Below are 7,649 nucleotides of genomic sequence, written 5' to 3'. Positions count from 1 at the left end.
TACAGCACCTCCCCCCTTCCTCAACCCCTCCCCCCCTTCCTCACCCTCAAACCTCCCTTCCCCAACCATGACAATCACACACCCTGACCCATATTACATGTAACCAGTGCATTAGGGGACAAAAGGGTTTGTCCATACAGTAATGGAAGAGAGGGGTGCAGTCAAATATGGACAGAGGAAGGGAGAGGGAGGAGACACAGATAGATAACTGTCACCGGCCTCCCGAGTGGCGCAGTGGTCTAAGGCTGAGAGGAGAGGAGTTACTACAGACCCGGGTTCGATTCCAGGCTGTGTCACAACCGGCCTTGATCGGGAAAACCATAGGGCGGCGCACAATTGGCCCAGCCTCGTCCGGGTTAGGGGAGGGTTTAGCCGAGGGTGCTTTACTTGGCTCATCACGCTCTAGTGACTCCTTGTGGCGGGCCGGGCGCCTGCAGGCTGACTTCGGTCGTCAGTTGAACAGTTTTTTCCTTCGACACATTGGTGCGGCTGGCTTTCGGGTTAAGCGAGTGGGTGTTAAGGAGCGAGGTTTGGCGGATCGTGTTTCGGAAGACACATGACTCGACCTTCGCCTCTTCCCGAGCCCGTTGGGGAGTTGCAGCGATGAGACAAGATCGTAATTGGGTCGCAATTGGATATCACGAAATTGGAAAAATACATACAGAAAACCAACATAACAAAGCCATCACCTACAGAGAGATGAACCTGGAGAAGAGTCCCCAAAGCAAGCTGGTCCTGGGACTCTGTTCACAAACACAAACACACCCCACAGAGCCCCAGGACAGCAACACAATCAGACCCAACCAAATCATGAGAAAACAAAAAGTGAATTACTTGGAAAGAATTGACCAAAAAAACAGAGTATGCTATTAGAATGCTATTTGGCCCTAAACAGAGACACAGTGACAGAATACCTATGTGCACACTGCCCACAAAATGAGGTGGAAACTGAGCTGCAATTCCTAACCTCCTGCCCAATGTATGACCATATTAGAGACACATATTTCCCTCAGATTACACAGATCCACAAAGAATTAGAAAACAAATCCAATTTTGATAAACTCCCATATCTACTGGGTGAAATACCACAGTGTGCATCACAGCAGCAAGATGTGTGACCTGTTGCCACAAGAAAAGGGCAACCAGTGAAGAACAAACACCATTGTAAATACAACCCATATTTATGCTTATTTATTTTCCCTTGTGTACTTTAACCATTTGTACATCGTTACATCACTGTATATAGACATAATATGACAATTGAAATGTCACTTTTCATTTGAAACTCTTGTGAGTGTAATGTTTATTGTAAAAGTGTCATTGTTTCACTTTTATTTCTTATCTATTTTACTTGCTTTGGCAATGTAAACATGTGTTTCTCATGCCAATAAAGCCCTTTGAATTGAATTGAGGGACCAAGAGAGAGAGAGTGGGGAGGGGGGGGGAGAGAAAGAGAGAGAGACAGAGATACAAAGAGACAGACAGAGAGAGCATGAGATGGACAGATGCAGAAAGAGGGGGGGGGGGGGGGGGGGGGGGGGGGGGGGGGGGGGGGGGGGGGGGGGGGGGGGGGGGGGGGGGGGGGGGGGGGGGGGTGAGAAAGACAAAGGCTGAGAGGCCTAGTAATACTATATCAACCAACCCTCTCAGGACAATCTCTCTCTCTCTCTCTCTCTCTCTCTCTCTCTCTCTCTCTCTCTCTCTCTCCAGTCTCTCTCTCCAGTCTCTCTCTCTCTGCCTCTCTCTCTCTGTCTCTCTCTCTCTGTCTCTCTGCCTCCCTCTCTCTCTGCCTCTCCCTCCCTTCCTCTCTTTCTCTCTCCCTGCCTCCCTCTCTCTCTCTCTCTCTGCCTCCCTCCCTCCATCTCTCTCTCTCTCCCTCCCTCCCTCCATCTCTCTCTCTCTCCCTTCCTCCCTCCATCTCTCTCTCTCTACCTCCCTCCCTCCATCTCTCTCTCTCTGCCTCCCTCCCTCCCTCCATCTCTCTCTCTCTCCCTCCCTCCCTCCATCTCTCTCTCTCCCTCCCTCCCTCCATCTCTCTCTCTCTCCCTTCCTCCCTCCATCTCTCTCTCTCTCCCTTCCTCCCTCCATCTCTCTCTCTCCCTTCCTCCCTCCATCTCTCTCTCTCTCCCTTCCTCCCTCCCTATCTCTCTCTCTCTCCCTTCCTCCCACCCTATCTCTCTCTCTCTCTCCCTTCCTCCCTCCATCTCTCTCTCTACCTTCCTCCCTCCATCTCTCTCTCTCTCTCCCTTCCTCCCTCCATCTCTCTCTCTCTCTCCCTCCCTCCCTCCATCTCTCTCTCTCTGCCTCCCTCCCTCCATCTCTCTCTCTCTGCCTCCCTCCCTCCATCTCTCTCTCTCCCTTCCTCCCTCCATCTCTCTCTCTCTCTCCCTTCCTCCCTCCATCTCTCTCTCTCTGCCTCCCTCCCTCCATCTCTCTCTCTCTCTCCCTTCCTCCCTCCATCTCTCTCTCTCCCTCCCTCCCTCCCTCCATCTCTCTCTCTCTCCCTCCCTCCCCACATGCCTTCCTTCTGCCTCATCAAACATAACAGTTATGACACATAGCTAAGCATAATGAGGTACTGTATCTTAAACAGACAGTAGACTCCTATCTGTAATTATACAGTATATTGTACTACTGACTGTAAGCTCATATCTCATATTTCATAGCTCATATTTCATATTACTGTTACTGTGCTTCTACATAATCACTTGTAGCAAAACTGAATTTAAGTTTGTGATATCAGGATGGTTCGTACGAGGCTCATATAATGTGTCCGTCACCATTTTGTAACATACATCAAATCAAATCACGTTTTATTGGTCACATGTTATTGCGAGTGTAGCGAAATGCTTGTGCTTCTAGTTCTGAATTTGACTGTATGGGGGGCGGAAATAATTGGATGGCATGTGTGGTTGTTGAGAGGTAACATTGACAAATAAAAGGCTTAGGGAGATACTGTAGACAGACAGACAGACACACAGACAGACACACAGACACACAGACAGACAGACAGACAGACAGACAGACAGACAGACAGACAGACAGACAGACAGACTGACTGACTGACTGACTGACTGACTGACTGACTGACTGACTGACTGACTGACTGACTGACTGACTGACTGACTGACTGACTGACTGAAATATGGAAAAGAGAGAGAGAATGACAAAGACAGGGAAAAGAAAGGAGAGGGATTTAAAAAAGAGAAAGAAAGAAACAAAGAGGGATGGATGGAGAGAGAGGGAGAGATAAAGAGAGGAAGAGAGGGATGGATGGAGAGAGAGGGAGAGATAAAGAGAGGAAGAGAGGGATGGATGGAGAGAGAGGGAGAGATAAAGAGAGGAAGAGAGGGATGGATGGAGAGAGAGGGAGAGAGAGATAAAGAGAGGAAGAGAGGGATGGATGGAGAGAGAGGGAGAGAGGGATGGATGGAGAGAGATGGAGAGAGGGATGGATGGAGAGAGAGGGAGGGAGAGAGGGAGAGATAAAGAGAGGAAGAGAGGGATGGATGGAGAGAGAGGGAGAGATGGAGAGAGAGGGAGAGATAAAGAGAGGAAGAGAGGGATGGATGGAGAGAGAGGGAGGGAGAGAGGGAGAGATAAAGAGAGGAAGAGAGGGATGGATGGAGAGAGAGGGAGAGATGGAGAGAGAGGGAGAGATAAAGAGAGGAAGAGAGGGATGGATGGAGAGAGAGAGAGGGAGAGAGGGAGAGATAAAGAGAGGAAGAGAGGGATGGATGGAGAGAGAGGGATGGATGGAGAGAGAGGGAGAGAGAGAGGAAGAGAGGGATGGATGAGAGAGAGGGAGAGATGGAGGGATGGATGGAGAGAGAGGGAGAGATGGAGGGATGGATGGAGAGAGAGGGAGAGATAAAGAGAGGAAGAGAGGGATAGATGGAGAGAGAGGGAGAGATAAAGAGAGGAAGAGAGGGATGGATGGAGAGAGAGGGAGAGATGGAGAGAGGAAGAGAGGGATGGATGGAGAGAGATGGAGAGAGGAAGAGAGGGATGGATGGAGAGAGAGAGATAAAGAAGGGCATGTTTCTATGGGAGGAACAAGAGGGATGGATGGAGAGAGAGAGATAAAGAAGGGCATGTTTCTATGAGAGGAACAAGAGGGATGGATGGAGAGGGAGAGATAAAGAAGGGCATGTTTCTATGAGAGGAACAAGAGGGATGGATGGAGAGAGAGGGAGAGATGGATGGAGAGAGAGGGAGAGATGGAGAGAGAGGGAGAGATAAAGAGAGGAAGAGAGGGATGGATGGAGAGGGAGAGATAAAGAAGGGCATGTTTCTATGGGAGGAACAAGAGGGATGGATGGAGAGGGAGAGATAAAGAAGGGCATGTTTCTATGGGAGGAACAAGAGGGATGGATGGAGAGGGAGAGATAAAGAAGGGCATGTTTCTATGGGAGGAACAAGAGGGATGGATGGAGAGGGAGAGATAAAGAAGGGCATGTTTCTATGGGAGGAACAAGAGGGATGGATGGAGAGGGAGAGATAAAGAAGGGCATGTTTCTATGGGAGGAACAAGAGGGATGGATGGAGAGGGAGAGATAAAGAAGGGCATGTTTCTATGGGAGGAACAAGAGGGATGGATGGAGAGGGAGAGATAAAGAAGGGCATGTTTCTATGAGAGGAACAAGAGGGATGGATGGAGAGAGAGGGAGAGATGGATGGAGAGAGAGGGAGAGATGGAGAGAGAGGGAGAGATAAAGAGAGGAAGAGAGGGATGGATGGAGAGGGAGAGATAAAGAAGGGCATGTTTCTATGGGAGGAACAAGAGGGATGGATGGAGAGGGAGAGATAAAGAAGGGCATGTTTCTATGGGAGGAACAAGAGGGATGGATGGAGAGGGAGAGATAAAGAAGGGCATGTTTCTATGGGAGGAACAAGAGGGATGGATGGAGAGGGAGAGATAAAGAAGGGCATGTTTCTATGGGAGGAACAAGAGGGATGGATGGAGAGGGAGAGATAAAGAAGGGCATGTTTCTATGGGAGGAACAAGAGGGATGGATGGAGAGGGAGAGATAAAGAAGGGCATGTTTCTATGGGAGGAACAAGAGGGATGGATGGAGAGGGAGAGATAAAGAAGGGCATGTTTCTATGGGAGGAACAAGAGGGATGGATGGAGAGGGAGAGATAAAGAAGGGCATGTTTCTATGGGAGGAACAAGAGGGATGGATGGAGAGGGAGAGATAAAGAAGGGCATGTTTCTATGAGAGGAACAAGAGGGATGGATGGAGAGAGAGAGAGAGATAAAGAAGGGCATGTTTCTATGAGAGGAACAAGAGGGATGGATGGATGGAGAGAGAGAGATAAAGATGTTTCTATGGGAGGAACGAGAGGGATGGATGGAGAGAGAGAGATAAAGATGTTTCTATGGGAGGAACAAGAGGGATGGATGGAGAGAGAGAGAGAGATAAAGAAGGGCATGTTTCTATGGGAGGAACAAGAGGGATGGATGGAGAGAGAGAGATAAAGAAGGGCATGTTTCTATGGGAGGAACAAGAGGGATGGATGGAGAGGGAGAGATAAAGAAGGGCATGTTTCTATGGGAGGAACAAGAGGGATGGACGGAGAGAGAGAGAGAGAGATAAAGAAGGGCATGTTTCTATGGGAGGAACAAGAGGGATGGACGGAGAGAGGGAGAGATGGAGAGAGATGGAGAGATAAAGAAGGGCATGTTTCTATGGGAGGAACAAGAGGGATGGACGGAGAGAGGGAGAGAGAGGGATGGATGGAGAGAGGAAGAGAGGGATGGATGGAGAGAGAGAGATAAAGAAGGGCATGTTTCTATGGGAGGAACAAGAGGGATGGATGGAGAGGGAGAGATAAAGAAGGGCATGTTTCTATGGGAGGAACAAGAGGGATGGAGAGAGAGGGAGAGATAAAGAAGGGCATGTTTCTATGAGAGGAACAAGAGGGATGGATGGAGAGAGAGAGATAAAGAAGGGCATGTTTCTATGGGAGGAACAAGAGGGATGGATGGAGAGAGAGGGAGAGATAAAGAAGGGCATGTTTCTATGGGAGGAACAAGAGGGATGGATGGAGAGAGAGGGAGAGATAAAGAAGGGCATGTTTCTATGGGAGGAACAAGAGGGATGGATGGAGAGAGAGGGAGAGATAAAGACAGGCATGTTTCTATGGGAGGAACAAGAGGGATGGAGAGAGAGGGAGAGATAAAGAAGGGCATGTTTCTATGGGAGGAACAAGAGGGATGGATGGAGAGAGAGGGAGAGATAAAGAAGGGCATGTTTCTATGGGAGGAACAAGAGGGATGGATGGAGAGAGAGGGAGAGATAAAGACAGGCATGTTTCTATGGGAGGAACAAGAGGGATGGATGGAGAGAGAGGGAGAGATAAAGAAGGGCATGTTTCTATGGGAGGAACAAGAGGGATGGATGGAGAGAGAGGGAGAGATAAAGAAGGGCATGTTTCTATGGGAGGAACAAGAGGGATGGACGGAGAGAGAGAGAGAGATAAAGAAGGGCATGTTTCTATGGGAGGAACAAGAGGGATGGACGGAGAGAGGGAGAGATGGAGAGAGATGGAGAGAGGAAGAGAGGGATGGATGGAGAGAGAGAGATAAAGAAGGGCATGTTTCTATGAGAGGAACAAGAGGGATGGACGGAGAGAGGGAGAGATGGAGAGAGATAAAGAGAGGAAGAGAGGGATGGATGGAGAGGGAGAGATAAAGAAGGGCATGTTTCTATGAGAGGAACAAGAGGGATGGATGGAGAGGGAGAGATAAAGAAGGGCATGTTTCTATGGGAGGAACAAGAGGGATGGAGAGAGAGAGATAAAGAAGGGCATGTTTCTATGAGAGGAACAAGAGGGATGGATGGAGAGAGAGAGATAAAGAAGGGCATGTTTCTATGAGAGGAACAAGAGGGATGGGTGGAGAGAGAGAGATAAAGAAGGGCATGTTTCTATGAGAGGAACAAGAGGGATGGATGGAGAGAGAGGGAGAGATAAAGAAGGGCATGTTTCTATGAGAGGAACAAGAGGGATGGATGGAGAGAGAGAGATAAAGAAGGGCATGTTTCTATGAGAGGAACAAGAGGGATGGATGGAGAGGGAGAGATAAAGAGAGGCATGTTTCTATGAGAGGAACAAGAGGGATGGATGGAGAGAGAGAGATAAAGAAGGGCATGTTTCTATGGGAGGAACAAGAGGGATGGATGGAGAGAGAGAGATAAAGAAGGGCATGTTTCTATGAGAGGAACAAGAGGGATGGATGGAGAGAGAGGGAGAGATAAAGAAGGGCATGTTTCTATGGGAGGAACGAGAGGGATGGATGGAGAGAGAGGGAGAGATAAAGAAGGGCATGTTTCTATGGGAGGAACAAGAGGGATGGATGGAGAGAGAGGGAGAGATAAAGAAGGGCATGTTTCTATGAGAGGAACAAGAGGGATGGATGGAGAGAGAGAGATAAAGAAGGGCATGTTTCTATGAGAGGAACAAGAGGGATGGATGGAGAGAGAGAGATAAAGAAGGGCATGTTTCTATGAGAGGAACGGGAGATATTTGGGCTGAGAGAATCTTGCAACATGGCCGGCAGCCAATCAGTGCGCTCGGTTAAAATGTTGAAAGGGAGTGTCCTAGCAACAGCGGAGTAAATACCAGAGCAGCCATCATCCAATCAT

The sequence above is a fragment of the Salvelinus namaycush genome, chromosome 27, assembly GCF_016432855.1.
Source record: "Salvelinus namaycush isolate Seneca chromosome 27, SaNama_1.0, whole genome shotgun sequence".
NCBI lineage: Eukaryota > Metazoa > Chordata > Actinopteri > Salmoniformes > Salmonidae > Salvelinus > Salvelinus namaycush.
The sequence above is the reverse complement of the archived record's forward strand: the minus strand, read 5'-3'. Positions refer to the sequence as shown.